The sequence below is a fragment of the Equus asinus genome, chromosome 4, assembly GCF_041296235.1.
Source record: "Equus asinus isolate D_3611 breed Donkey chromosome 4, EquAss-T2T_v2, whole genome shotgun sequence".
Lineage (NCBI taxonomy): Eukaryota > Metazoa > Chordata > Mammalia > Perissodactyla > Equidae > Equus > Equus asinus.
This window is the reverse complement of record NC_091793.1, coordinates 18,248,597-18,263,331: the sequence shown is the minus strand read 5'-3', so window position 1 is coordinate 18,263,331 and position 14,735 is coordinate 18,248,597. Positions and strand designations below refer to the sequence as shown.

The window sequence follows — 14,735 nt, the reverse complement described above, 5'->3', positions numbered from 1 at the left end:
TGCAAAAAACAAAATCAATTGTATTTATAATTCTTAGCCATGAATAGTTGGAAAATTTTTTTAAATTCCATTTACAATAGCATCAAAAAATAAAAATACTTAGGAATTAATAATACATGCAAGATCTGAACATTGTAAATAACAAAACCTTGCCTAGGGAAATTAAAGACCTAAATAAATGGAAAGATATACCATGCTCAGGGGGAATGGAAAACTGAATATTATTAAAGTGGCAATTTTCCCCAATGTATTCACAATCAAAATCCTAGTGAGCCTTTTTTTAACATATTGACAAACTGATTGTAAAATGAGTATATAGAAAGGCAAAGAATGTAGACTAGTCAAACAATTTTGAAAGAGACGAACAAGCTTAAAGGACTTAACACAACCTAATCTCAAGACCTAACCATTTAGCTACAGTGATCAAGGCAGTGCCATATGGTGCAAGAACAGACCTACGGATTGACGGAAGAGACGAGAGTCCAGAAATATACTCACGCTTCTATGGTCAACTGATTTTCGACAAAGGTGCAAAGTAATTCATCAGGGAAATGATAGCCTTTCCAACAAATGGTGCGGGAACCACTAGATATCTGTACAGAAACAAAATGAGCCTTGACCCTTACCTCACACCATACACAAAAATTAACTGGAAATATACCTAAATGTCAGAGCTAAAATTATTAAACTTCTAGAAGAAAACATAGGATAAAATCCTCGTGATATTGGGTTAGGCAAAGATTTCTGAAAATGGATCCCCCCAAAAATTACCCATAAAAATTTTTTAAATGGACAAAATGGACTTCATCAAAGTAAAAAAACTTTCATACATCAAAAGATAGAGTTAACAAAATGAAAAAGCAAGCCATACTGTGAGAAAATATTTGAAGAATATGTGTCTGACAAAGTGGTCATATCCCGAATATATAAAGAACTCTTGAAAATCAATAATAGGAAAAAAAACAATCCAATAAAAATGGACAAAAGATTTGTAAAGATACTTAACGGAAGAAGATATACGAATGACCAATAATCACATGGAAAGAGCCTCAACGTCATTAGTCATCAGGAAAATGCAAATTAAAAAAAGTGAGATAACTCTACACACCACTAGAAGGGCTACAATTAGGATGACTGGCAATATCTAGGGTGGGTGAGGATGTGGAGCCTCTGAAATTCTTACAGATTGCCGGTGGAATTGAAAAATGTTACGGCCACTTTGGAAAGTAGTTTGACGGTGTCTTATAAATTTAAACATATACTCATCATACAATCCAGCAGTTTTACTACTAGGTATTTACCCAAGAGAAATGAAAACATATGTCCACACAAACACCTGTATGCGAATGTTCATAGCAGCATCTTCCACAATGACCCGACTGAAAACAACACCAATGTCTGTCAGCTGGTGAGAGGATGAACAAAGTGTGGCATGTCAATACTATGGAATACTACTCAGCAATGACAATTAACGGGGTGTTAAGACATGCTATGACATGGACGAATCTTAGAAACATGGTATGTGAAGAAAGTAGTCAAACACAGAAGACCACATGCTGTATGATTCCATTTATGAGACTTTCTAGAAATGGCAAAACTATAGTGACAGCGACAGAGAGCAGATCAGCATTTGCTGGGGCTGAGGGTCAGGGCAGAGACTGGTGACAAGGGGCAAGAGTAGAATTTTGGGGCACTGGAAGTGTTCCATACATTGATATGATAGTGGTTACATAAATACACACATTTGCCAAAACTCATGAAAATATACACTTAAGAATGAATTTTATTTTATGAAACTTATACTGGGGTAAAAAAATTTTTTAAAAACATAGAAAATGGGGGGCTGGGCTGGTGGCATAGTGGCTAAGTTCACATGCTCCATTTTGGCAGCCTGGGGTTTGCCTCAAGCAAAAAGGAGGGATTGACAACAGATATTAGCTCAGGGCCAATCTGCCTCACCAAAAAAAAAAAAGGGGGGGGGTCAAAGGACCTGAACAAACAATTGTTGGCAATGGAACTACACATAACTTTTAAACATGAGACACGTGTAACCTCAACAGCAATCAAGGACACACAAATCAAAACAACCACCAGGAACTCTGCTTTCACCCATCAGATGAGCAAGGATCTAAAACTGGCATGTTAAATACTGGGAAAAGGCAGTCTCGTGAACCTCGCTCATAAGAATAAATTAACACCTTTCTGAAGTGCATTTTAGCAGTACGTAATGTAAACCTTAGAAGTGTTCAAACCCTTTGACTCAAGGGTTAACAAAACATTATGCAGCCATTAGCAATTAATTTCAAAGGTTTTCTTAATGATATAAAACTGCTCCTGATAGAATATACCGTGAGAAAAAAGAACATGATTTATACTCATATGGTCTCAACTCCGTTAACTATGTACGGAGCATGTGTACACACAGACACAAAAACTTCTGGAAGAAAATATACCAAAATATGAACCGTGGCTATGTCTGGCTATTACAATGATAGGTAATTTATTTTTTTCTTTATGGTTTCCCCTATTTTCCAGTTTGAGCCTGTACAGCTTTTATGGTCAACACAAACAAACACAATTTTCAAAAAACAGAATCAGCACATAATTTTGCTAGAAATCACATGAGTAACCATTATTCCAAAGTCACAAAGATAGATATAGATAATTATTTTTACTTTTAAAAATGCCCCAGGCGGGGCTGGCCTGGTGGAATAGAGGTTAAGTTCACACACTCCGCTTCAGTGGCCCAAGGTTTTTGGGTTCAGATCCCGGGCACAGACCTAGCCACCATTCATCAAGCCATGCTGAGGCAGCACCCCACATACAAAACAGAGGAAGATTGGCAGAGATGTTAGCTCAGTGACAATCTTCCTCACCAAAAAAAAAAAAAAAAAAAAGCCCCAGGGGCTCCTTTTATTGCCTCAGGCAGCTATGCTTCTGCATTCTGATGCTGGGAGCCCAATATCATTCCCAATCCATCTCTCCCATCCCATGAATCCTGGTAGAGATTTATAGCAGCATGTGACACCATCTGTGGGGAAGGGAGAAGAAACATATCAATTTGTGACACTCTTCCAAAAGACTCCCAAATCCAGTCAACAAATGGGTACTGTCAGAGGAGGCAGCAAAGAGAAACAGGCCGAGAGACTAATCACATGAGCCACAGGGACCAAGAACTAGGGACCAAGAAGGCTCAGCCAGGAGGAGAGTGGTCTGAGCTGGAAGGATGGGCAGACCTGCGACGGGGCGGACGGCAATGATAAAAGACAAAAGGAGGCTGTAACAAGGGCGAGAAATTAACCGCCTCACCGGCTGGCTCCTTCCTCTGTTTAGGCCCTAAATGCTAATAACACCCATCTCACTTCTCTTCTCTACCCACATGCCCTCCGCTGGCAACCTCCCCTCTTCTTCTGGCTTTAGATGCCATCTATGCCCATCTGCATGCTGTCGATGCTCAGATTTATATTTGTAGCCTGGACTTCTCTGAGCTTCCAACAGCCTACTCGACATCAATACTTGGATTTCTCACAAGCATCTCGAACTTAACACGCCCAGGAGTGACCCCCTGATTTCTGTCTGCTAACCTGTTCTCCTCGCTCCTGTCTTCAAATAGACTAGGTTCCCTCTTCTGTGAAGAGCCCCGCATGGCGCTGCTGGCCTGGGGTGCTCTTCCTCCCACATGAACACAAGGTGGCCGGTGCTCTGCAGGTTTGCCCCACACGGCAGCCTTCCTTTCCTCGTCTCTGATGCCTTGGTGCAGAGCTCATCTTAAATGCCACCTCCCCAAGAAGTCTTCCGTGACTGTCCCATCTGGGGTGGCTCTGCTCCTGCTATCCTCTGTCCCCCAAGCCTATCTCATTCATGGCCCGCGTCGAGATTTCTAATTGGTTTATTTGTTTCTGATATAAATAATGTGTTGGTAAGAAAAAAGCTCCTTCAATGATTCCAGCATCCTCTTCTCCAAACCCACCAACACTGCATTTCTAAGGATCTTCTGAAGCGAGATTCTGGGGGCCCCACCAGGAGCTGCCAAGGACAGCAGCCATAGGGTCAAGCTTCACAGGTCACAGAAGGGAAACAGGACACAGGGTGGACTCACCAATAAAATAGAAGTCCCCCAGAAAGCCAAATAAATTCTGGGGGAGAGAAAGAAGGTGCGGATGACCAAAGTACATGAGACAGAGGCTCGAACTGCTTCGTGTAGGAATGAAAGGAAACGATGGTGCGGGGCTTGTCGAGCCTCTGGCCACACTGCCACTGCCCTGTCCGAGCGGCTCCCTTGCTAGATGGGTGCTGCCACCCCGCCTCCTCCCTGTCAGAAGGAGCCCTTACTCTCGCTTCCCACAACAATCGTTCATCTCACCAGCTTAGCGTGAGTCGTGCGCATGCACACCTACTGCCGAGCTTATAGGCACGTCCCATGGTTCTCTTTTCCTGAGATGAGGGCACGCCAGTAACTGCAGGTGGGGCTACTTCCGGGACAACGGCTGTTCTTGACCAGAAAACAAAACCGTTTCCATGCTTTAACTTTGTTATTGGTAAATAATAAATCCCTTGCAACACATTGCACTTTTCACAACATATCACCCAATCCACTGTGCCATGACACGGGAATTCAGAGCCATGGGTCTGGGAGAAAAGAGGCGAGGGCCTGAAGTGGACTGGTGGCAGTGGGAGCACAGAGGTGAGCCAGACACATTGCTACGATGACCATCGAGGGCAGCATTGTTCTGCAGACAAAATGAGTTTGGGAAATACTGCATATCCCCTTCGTGGATATTCATGGTGTTCAGTTAACATGTTAATAGCTATGAATATCCTACAGACAAGAAACCTACTTGACATTTCCCAAATGTATTTAATGTTGGAACCTGTTTTTAGCATTCCAACTGCACTTGAAAATATTCTAGAGAAACATCTATTCTCAATTAAATTGTACTGAGAATATAATTATTGGGTAGGAAATAATGAATAACAAGTGAAAGTAAGAATCACATGAACAGGGTTTTTTTTGCAGATTTCACACACATTTCAGAACATTTGAGAAGCATGCTGGTTCCTAACCGCCAGGGTGTTAAAACAGCACCCAGAGATGCCTCCCGACTTGCAGTCCGCCCTCCCATGACCTGGCTCGCCATCTTCACTCTCTACCACAGGGATGCGATGAAGAAACCACCCGTGCTGGGTCTTCTGTGCGCCCCTCCAGCTCCTCTCTTCACCCGGCCCTTCTCCTCCACGCTCTGCACCCAGGGCTGACCTCTGCAGACTGTATTATTTGGGTTCTCTTGCCCTCGGCTTCTAGCTAGGTTCATTGGTGAGAGGCACTGAAACCTGAGAAGGGGTTAAAAGACAGCTTGGGGTATGTATTCCCCCCCGGCGGCTTCTGTCGGGCCACTGACAGTGACCGTTTCTCTACCAAAGCTCTTACCGGGAAACCTTCTCCCACAGCGACAGCTCGGGAGTGCTCACACAGTGTCACAGCATAATCAGGGCGTTCCGACCCACAAGGATGCCTGGCACTAGTTAACTAACCAAGGGTCCTTAGGAAAGACTAAAGTGCTGCCTGATACGTACAGAATATATAGAAAATTCTGGGTCTGATGGGCAGAAGCCTGACTTGAGTCATTAACGTTGGATTCACAGCCTCTTGCCCAGGTCACAGACCTGATCCAGTTCACAGACCCAGAGCTCCTCAGTCAAGGGGGTCTGGATATCTTAGAGGACAACCTGCGAGGCAGCCATAGACACATACTGAGAATTTCCCTTTGAATCTTGCCCAGAGGGTCCAAAGAATCTTCATTCAAACCTTGCCCAAAAGATCCTTCAGCCATTTACCAAGGTGGCTCTGCATTAAGGGAAGGAAACTACCTAGACCATTCATGGTCATTAGACAGTAGCTCTGAACCATGATAACCCTGGAGAGCCAACATGCCAGCATGGTCTGTTGGTCAGAGTGGAGGCTTCTGGAGGTGACCAACAGAGCCCAAGTCCATTTCACAGTGGATCCAGAGAAAATACAGACTCAGCGGGTGGTTACTTCTCTAGGCTCAGAATACACAATGGGCATAAATACTCCTAGTCACTGCCGAATCCTCACATTGGTTCTCTGGTCCATGGAGCAAGGGCCATGACGGTCGGAAGGACCCACAGAAGACTCAACCCTTCACAAAAGAGTAAACAAAAAGTAGTACCACTCCCCTGGAGTAAACGCAGAGACGGTGCATTTGACTTCTCCATAGTCCCATTCAAATCTGCTGTCTGCTGATGCAAAAGCTACTTAGGTATTGGAAAATGACTGTGCATTATTGCAAATTTAATCAGTGATGATGCCAGTCACACATGCAAATCGACATAGCCCCTGGCATCTGGTATGCAGCAATAGACATAGAAAATGCTGATTTTTCAATTCCTATCAGCAGATAGGAATTTCCCTTTATACAGCAGGGAGATCAATATACCTCCACAATCTTATCTCAAGGTTATCTCCACTCGCCTGCTTTCTGCCTTAAGGTAATGTGAGGGAGCTCGGATCAAGGCTTGCCCAGAGGGTTCTGCTTGCACAGTTATGATGCACTGTAAGCATCACACTGGCGGTCATCCTGATGATATTATTAGATTAACTAGATCTAGTGAGGAGGCAGAGGCCTCAGAAACATATGTGTGTGTCAGAGCAAAGGAGATAAAGCCCATGGAAAGTTAGGGGCCTGCCATTCTGGTATTTTCTGGATCCAGAGGTCTGAGGTGTGTTGGAATAGTCCCTCTGAAGTGAAAGACAAGTTGTCAGGCCGTGTGCCACCCATCACAAAGAGAGGCACAAGCTAGAAGCCTGTCTCTGACTTTGCAGACAACATTGTCCTGCTATTCGGATCCAGCTTTGGATACCTCACGAGGTTGCCAGTTTCGGGTGGGGCAAAGAGCAAAAAAAAAGCAGCTGACAAGACCCAGGCTACAGTGTAGACTGCTGTCTCACCACAGAAAATAAGCACAGCATGTAAAGGTATTTATGGCCCAGGTAAGTGCCCACTAGACAGCATCCCTGGTGGGCAACAGGAGGAGAGGGCACCTGGCATGCCAGTCAGTCATCTTCCCCAGGCAACTCGGTGCTTCTTCATGGGCTTCCACACAAAGCGGTCACGGAGGCAGGGACGGAGGCTGGGCATTGTTTAAAAATCGGGACGTCTCGTCGCTAAAGCTGAGCCGGCTACTGCCTGGTTAAGGACCCAGGCTGCCAAGGGCAGCACTCCACTGACGACCTTATCCACTGCTGGGCGACCCTCTCCTTCAGCTATCCTCTGTGCTCCTTTCAGTAACTGCTCCCTCTCTTGCCCCTTCAGGCCTAGCGCAGATAAATGCTTCCCCATCTACTGACGTCACTTAATCCTGTCCCCACTTAGGTAAAAGATCCTTCAACAAACTCACGTGCCATCTCATTTCTGCCTGGCCGCTGACCAAGGATGTCAGGATTCAGAAGACCACAGAGGATGCAGAGGAGTTCCGTCACCCCACAGCCCCCTGCTGCTGCCCCACTCGAGCACAGCCTCGCCGGCCCAGCCCTGGCAACCTCAGACCTCTCCTCCATTCCTATTATTTTATCCTTTCCAGAATGTCATATAAATAGAAGAGATCCTAGAAGTGTGGGTTTAAAAGTATTGGGCAATAACTGAAAATACATCCCAGGGTACTGTTTCTACACTTCCTATAATTTGGGCTAAATGGCTTATTTCTTCTGTTTGCATGGCTTCTGCCAGGTTACTAATGTTCCCAGCGTGAGTGGGAGAATTCTCCCCAGGAGATGCTTCTGATGAAGACCTGCTCACATGACAGATGGACGAAGGACAGTCTCTGGTGAATACTCAAGTCACAGCAAGTGACAGCATTTATCCCAGCCTCTCGACTGTCCCTCAAACCTCATTCTTCATGTTTCAATGCAGGTTTTATTTTGAATAGATCTATTTTAATAAAAGACTGGGCAACACTGAAAAGCACAGCGTGTTAGTAATAAAGGTCAAGTCAGCTGTTCAATTAAAGACTACGGTTACATTAAAAAAGAGAGAGAGAAAGTAGCTTTTAAAGTCTCTAAAATATCATTTGGATCAAGATTTTATGCCTCATTACCAAGCTGTTAGGGTTTTAATTTAGGCCTGAAACCTGCAGTATTTAAAAAAATATAACAAACTCCAAAAGATACCTATGTTTTTCTGTACTATCCATTAATAAATTGGATAGTAAGAATAATTTCTCAAATCATTTTGTTAAGTGTGAGAATTTAGATTTTATTTTACTTCCTTCTTTATTCTCTCCTGTATTGTTTGCCTTAATAAAAGAAGCATGTTGGGGCCAGCCCAGCGGCGTAGTGGTTAAGTTCACACACCCCGCTTCAGCGGCCTGGGGTTCACAGGTTTGGATCCCAGGTGCAGACCTACACACTGCTCTTCGAGCCATGCTGTGGTGGTGTCTCACACACAAAAGAGAGGAAGATTGGCACAGACGTTAACTCAGGGACAATCTTCCTCACAAAAAAAAAAAAGCGTGTGCTTTAAAATTTATTTCTTCAATTAAAATGCAGTAAAATGAACTGTTTCTTTTGGTGTACACTCTTATGAGTTTTAATATGTGTATGGATTTGTGTGCCCAACACATTCAGGATACAGAACAGCTCCGTCACCCCACATCCTCCCTCATGCTACCCTCTGAGGTCACATTCTCCCTGCCCTTGGTCCTGGCAACCACCGATCTCTTCTTCATTCCTAATGGCTTCCTTTTACCAGAATGTCATATACAGAATCCTACGCAGCAGCAACCTTTGAGACTGGTTTCTTTCACAGCGGAATGTCTCTGAGATTCATCCGTGTGTATGCATCAGTGGTTCAGTCCTCACCGCCGAGAAGTGCTCCATTGTATGGATGCACCAGTGTGCTTAAGCAGCCATCTGCTCAAGTCCATGTGAGCTGGGCCCAGTTTGGGGCAATTATGAATAGAGCTGCTATGAACATTCAGGTACAGGCTTTCTAGTGAACTCTTAAATCATTTTTTAAATACAAAAGTCATACAGAATTTTCCCAGTGCAATCAGGGACTCATGCTGGTAAGTTAACAAAAATATTAAACCTAAACTTAGAAGATGGATTATGGTTCCTTGTGATGCTGTGAGTGTGACCGTCAAGGGGAGTCAAGGGCGTTCACTTCTAGCAATACCAGGTCTCCTAACTGTGTCACCTTCTCGGGGGCTTTAGAGGACAGCAAAGGAAAGAGGGACATCAGCACCACCCCGGGGCCAGGCCCACCCCCAGTGCCACTCGCCGCAGGACACCAGTCCCGCCTCCAATGCATTTTCCATAGGCCCGTGCTTCCATGGTAAGAGCCAGGAATTCTCTCTTCTTAGGCCTTACCAGTGGTGAGTCCTCAACAATCACCAGCTAAATTCAGCAAATAGGTGAGAAACAAGTAACGGTGACAGTTTGGGGAGCCCAAGGTTCTCTCTAAGTATATAACAGAAGATAAAAGGGCAACTGGATGGACAATTGTAGACAGAACACTATATGGAAACAGCCACGGACAAGAGAAGTCTAGACTGATGGAATACAGTAGAAACACTCATTGGACCAAATCATGGATAGAATTTAACATACGACAAGGCAGACATCAAAAACAAGCGGTAAAGAAAGGATCATTTAACAAGTGGTGATGGCAAAATAGATGATCTATTTCAAAAAAATATTTTAATTTGGATACTTACCTTATGTCAGGATGGATTCAAGTGTTTTGTTTTCAAAGAATACGAACGACAAGCTAAGTAGGAAAGAATTTTTATCAAGCCTGGGTAAGAATGATGATTTATAGATTTCTAAGCAACAGAAAACATTCCAAAAGAAGAAGATTAATGCATTTGATTATATTAAAATGTAAACTCTGAAACAATGAGGTATCACGTGAATGACAGGGAAATAGCAATCTGGAAAAATCGCTGCAATGCCTACGACAGAAAAGGGTTATCTGGTGATAATTATCTAACTACGAAAAATTATTAACCAAAAAGTGATAAAACTGACTTAAAAAACCATCAGTGGGGCCATGAACTCATTAGGACACAAAGAGGCTTCACGTCAGGGGAGACAGGATCCGTGCACAGGCTCATGGAAATGTCCAACCTCAACACCCCTCCAAGGATATAAATTAAAACCATCACAAGGCACCATTTCACACCTCCTAAGTTATCAATATTTTAAAATGACATTAATACGCTGGAAAGAATATGAAACCAGAACACTCACACAATGCTGATGGCAACGTCAACTGCCACTATCTTTAGAGAGAACAATTTGGCAATCCTTATAAAAATTCGTGAAATCGTTCACACTCCGGCCTTGGGTCTGACCTTTAGAAACACACTGTGAGAAAGAAGCGTCTGCCGAAGGGAAAGGCAAGTGCCTGCGGATGGGGCCTCTAGCAGCAGGGACGACGCCATCCCCCAGAGCCTGCCTGCGACCCGCACCCACTAGAACCCCAGTCCTGCCCGGGCCCGGGCCTCCTCTCCTCCCCACCTCTCGCCCCTCTTGCCCACTTGCCAACTCGGCTCCAGGTATGCTGGCTTCTGCCCCAGAATGGGCCACGTGGGGCTCTGCCTGTGGCTGCTCCCCCGACCTCTCGGGTCTCTGTGAAACCTCGCCTTTTCAGGGAGGCCTTTCCAGAGCATTCCTGACTAGCCTGAGCTCCTCCCTGTTATTCTCCATGACAGTCCTTGCTGATTCTCTTCACAGCACCCCTTGCATTGCATGTTTTATTTCTTTTTTTTTTTTTAAAGATTGGCACCTGAGCTAACAACTTTTTTTTTCTGCTTTATCTCCCCAACCGCCCCCCCCCCACATAGTTGTATATCACTAGTTGCAGGTCCTTCTAGTTGTGGGTTGTGGGATGCCGCCTCAATGTGGCCTGATGAGCAGTGCCATGTCCGCACCCAGGATCCGATCCCTGAGCCGCTGCAGCGGAGCGCAAGAACTTAACCACTCGGCCACGGAGCCGACCCTGTATGTTTTATTTCATTACTGACACATTCATTGATTATCAGTCCCCCCAACCCCGCCCCACCTGGCGGGTAAAGCTCTTTGAGGGCGGGGATCATGTCTTATTCTCCAATGAGCCCCTAGTCTCTAGCACAGTGCCTGGTACATAATAAGTGCTCAAGAACTGTTTGTTGACTGACTGACTGAAGAAATGAACAAACAAACATATGTAAAATTTTAAGAACCTAAAGACTCAAGTGATGGTAAATGGTTGAAACATTCTGGCATATAAAATTAAAGAGCCCTAACAATTGATCGTGACCGCATCAGACCAGCCCCTTTGAAAACGCTGTTTGCTTTCTCTGGATGCAATGTCTCTCTCCAACTACCCATGTAGGAAACTCCTGTTTGCCTCTCACAGGTTTAACTTTGTTCTGTTTACTCTTTGAAGACTTTTCTAACTTCTTAGCCAGCATGAATACACTAAAGAGAGGTTTCTGGCATCATAGGGAATCTCCCCACGACCTCCTGGTCTAATCACATAGAAATATATCAAATATATCAACAACCACTGGGATAAATATATCAATAAGTTATTTTAAACATACAGCTGAAGTTGAAACAAGAAAGGGAAATCCACAGGAGCTGGAAGCAGGGAGGGAACCCGTTCTGGAGCAGTAAGATCCTGAGTTATTTCTACAACCTCCAGGGTTTACCAGACTGGACAGAGCAGCGCCTGCTAATGGCAGCCCTGGGAGTTAAGCTAGGCTCTGAGGGCAGGGGTTTTAATGTCCAGTGGGGTTAGGAGACCTGGGATTGCGCAAGACTGGGAGTAGATATGGTACAGCTGAAAAGAGCTAATGAACCAAAACCAATTCTAGGAAAATAGTCAGAATGCAGCCCAGAGAGAAAGAGACATGGGAAATAAAAAGAGAGACTAAGAGACATGGGAAATGGAATAAGAAGGTCCATCATATATCTAACACGAGTTCCAGAAGAAAAGACCAGTGAGAACAGGGTGGAGTCAACATTCAAAGAATAATAGCTGAGAATGTTGTAAAATCCATGAAAGAGACTAATCCTCAGAGTGAGACAGTATGGGTCGGGAAGGTTAAATAAACAGACATCTTTACCAAGACACATTGTAGGGAAACTGTAAAATAACCAAAATAAAGAGGAAATCTTAAAGGCAACCAGAAAAAGAAAAAAAATCACCTATGAAGTATTGGCAATTAGACAGCAGACTCTCAACAGCAATGGTAGAAGCCAGAAGACCATGAAGAATGTCTTCAAGGTGCTAAGAGAAGATAAATCTCAAACAAGAATCCTATTCCCTGTGAAATCTTCATTAAAGAACAAGGGGGAAATGGACATTTTTGAAAACAAAGACTGAGCTTACCACCACTCACAGGGCCTCACTAAAAGACCATCAAAGGATGCACTTCAGGAGACTGACTTCAGAAGGAACGAGTGGGATTAAGAAGCAGCCTGAGCAAACAGCCTGGTAAACATGGGAAAAGCTAAACAAGCACGGACTGTTTTAAAAAAATAATAATAATAATGACAAATTCAGGTCCTGTCAAAACAAGGCCTGAACAAACCCTAACCAGTGGTAACACGGTAAGTTGAAGGTGCCTGTTTTATTCAGGACAGTAGAAACATTGATAAATAAGTTTAGAACACATGTTCAAAATTTAAGGTTAACCTCTATAAGAATAGAAATAGAATGTTTAAGTCTCAAGGCAGTGGAGGGAAAAAGAGTGATGAGGAAAACGCCGACAGGACCAAACACAATAGAGAAAGAAAAAAGAAAGAGTGGAGGAAATCAGAGAGTAAAAAATACAGTGGCAGGGGCAGAGAAATCTAAACATTATCCATCACAATGAATGGAAAAAGACTACAGTTGACCGTTACAGAGGCAAAGATTTTTAAAATATAGATGTATGCTATTTTACGAGAAACACACCTAAACATGACAACAAAAGAGTGAAAATGAAACGTTGGGAAAAGATAGACCTGACAAACACTAATCAAATGAAAACTGCTGAGTGTTTTACTACTAGACACGACAGACCATGGACACGAGAGGGGAAGGGGGGGCGGTAATCACAGGGGAGCACTGACCAGGAAGATTCGACAACTCTTCACTCACAGGGTGCGCCCCGGGAGCCATATGTAATTTATGATTCACAGTCCTAGCACTTGGGCGTTCATCTCACTGCTGCCTGTTGTGCCCTGTTCCACTGGGAATTCTGGGCAAATGCAACAAACGGCACGACTCAGATGCCCCTGGGTCCCTGGCCAGAACAGGGTGTACACCAGCACGACCCTGACCCCCTTAGCCTCCTAATTTGCTCTCTCTATGCACCCACCATAGTTTTCATAGCCATCGTCACTCTGGTAAGCCACTCTGGCTTGGGACCATTTGTTATTTATTTCTGCATTCTTAGCACTTCCCACAATGTCTGGCAGAGAAAAGCACTCAATATGCATCCATTAAAATTATAATTTTGAAGACTATGAAGCCAATATGAAGAATGTCTATAATATGCATTCCTATTTAAAAAGCACAATATAAAACTGTAGATGCACTTTGATTGCAAACATTTAAAAATTATAAATGTATACGGATACAAAGTGGAAGACAATGTGGAAAAATGAAAACAGTAAATTTGTTATGCAAGGTGGATGGTGACTTTTTGGTTTTGATGTTTATTATTGCTCCTATTACTTGCATAATTTTGAAAATGAATTAAAAAAGAATTGGTTATATAACTTTTAGCTGTCCAAGAAAGTAATTTCTAAAAAACTTCATCATCTACAGGCAGGACAACGGAGCTGTTTTCTCAGCCATGGAAATATTTACTCCTAGGGCCAAATTTCGCTTTTCACTCTAGAAGCCGTGGTGGTAGTTACAGTGATTCTCTCTGGACAGAGACAGAGACGAGAAGGAAAGAGGAGTGCGAGGGAAAATGGATCCAGCTTAATCCTGTCTTCCTTCTCCTTCTCTCGTGCCTTTCCCTTCTAGGCAAGCCCGAGGAGTCCCCCAGTTGTCCAGGTTTCACAAGACAATCTTTCTACTAGCCTCAACCCTACTCCCCCTGAGAAAAGGGTCTCTGAGTTATCTGGACAGGAAACCAGGTAAATCAAAGACAGTATTCCTTGCCCAGAGCTCAGTCTATAGATACCATTTCCAACTGAAAGGAAACAGGGATCCTTGGAGAAATGGCTGACTCCAGGTTGGGGGCACGAGATATAGCAGAAGAGCCTGGAGCTTTTTGTCACCCCAGAAAGCAAGAGAGTTACTAGAGACTATTAGGGTCACACCAACAGGACTCAGGAGCCAAGACAAAAAGGCTCCCCCTGGTCAAGAGGGAGCAAATTCAGCATCAATGAGAGTAATAACCATAATGAATTGAAACACGTCAAATACGTTTACATTCATGAGTTCATGATAATATTTTTTAAGGAAAATCACTCATTGCTCACTTTTGGAGGATGCTAGGGAACCCTGAAAGTACCAAGTGAAGGCAAAGAACCAAGGACAGCTTGCCCTCTCTGTACTAACTGTCTCATTGTTACCAAATAGTTGGAGAGGGCAGTTTTCATTGCAGAAGTACTCAAACCAAAAATGAGCCGTGGACGTCAGCACTTTCCAAGCCCTAGCGAATTAATGGATATAGGTGTGGTCAACAATGGCTACTAACAGCACTAAAAGGGAGACAACTAGTCCATA

General features: G+C 43.9%; 1 protein-coding gene across 2 annotated transcripts in view; it reads right to left on the bottom strand.

Annotated features, from left to right (window-relative positions):
• EFCAB6 (EF-hand calcium binding domain 6) overlaps positions 1-14,735 on the bottom strand; it is a 237,374-nt gene that overhangs the window by 141,855 nt on the left and 80,784 nt on the right. The window lies entirely within an intron of this gene.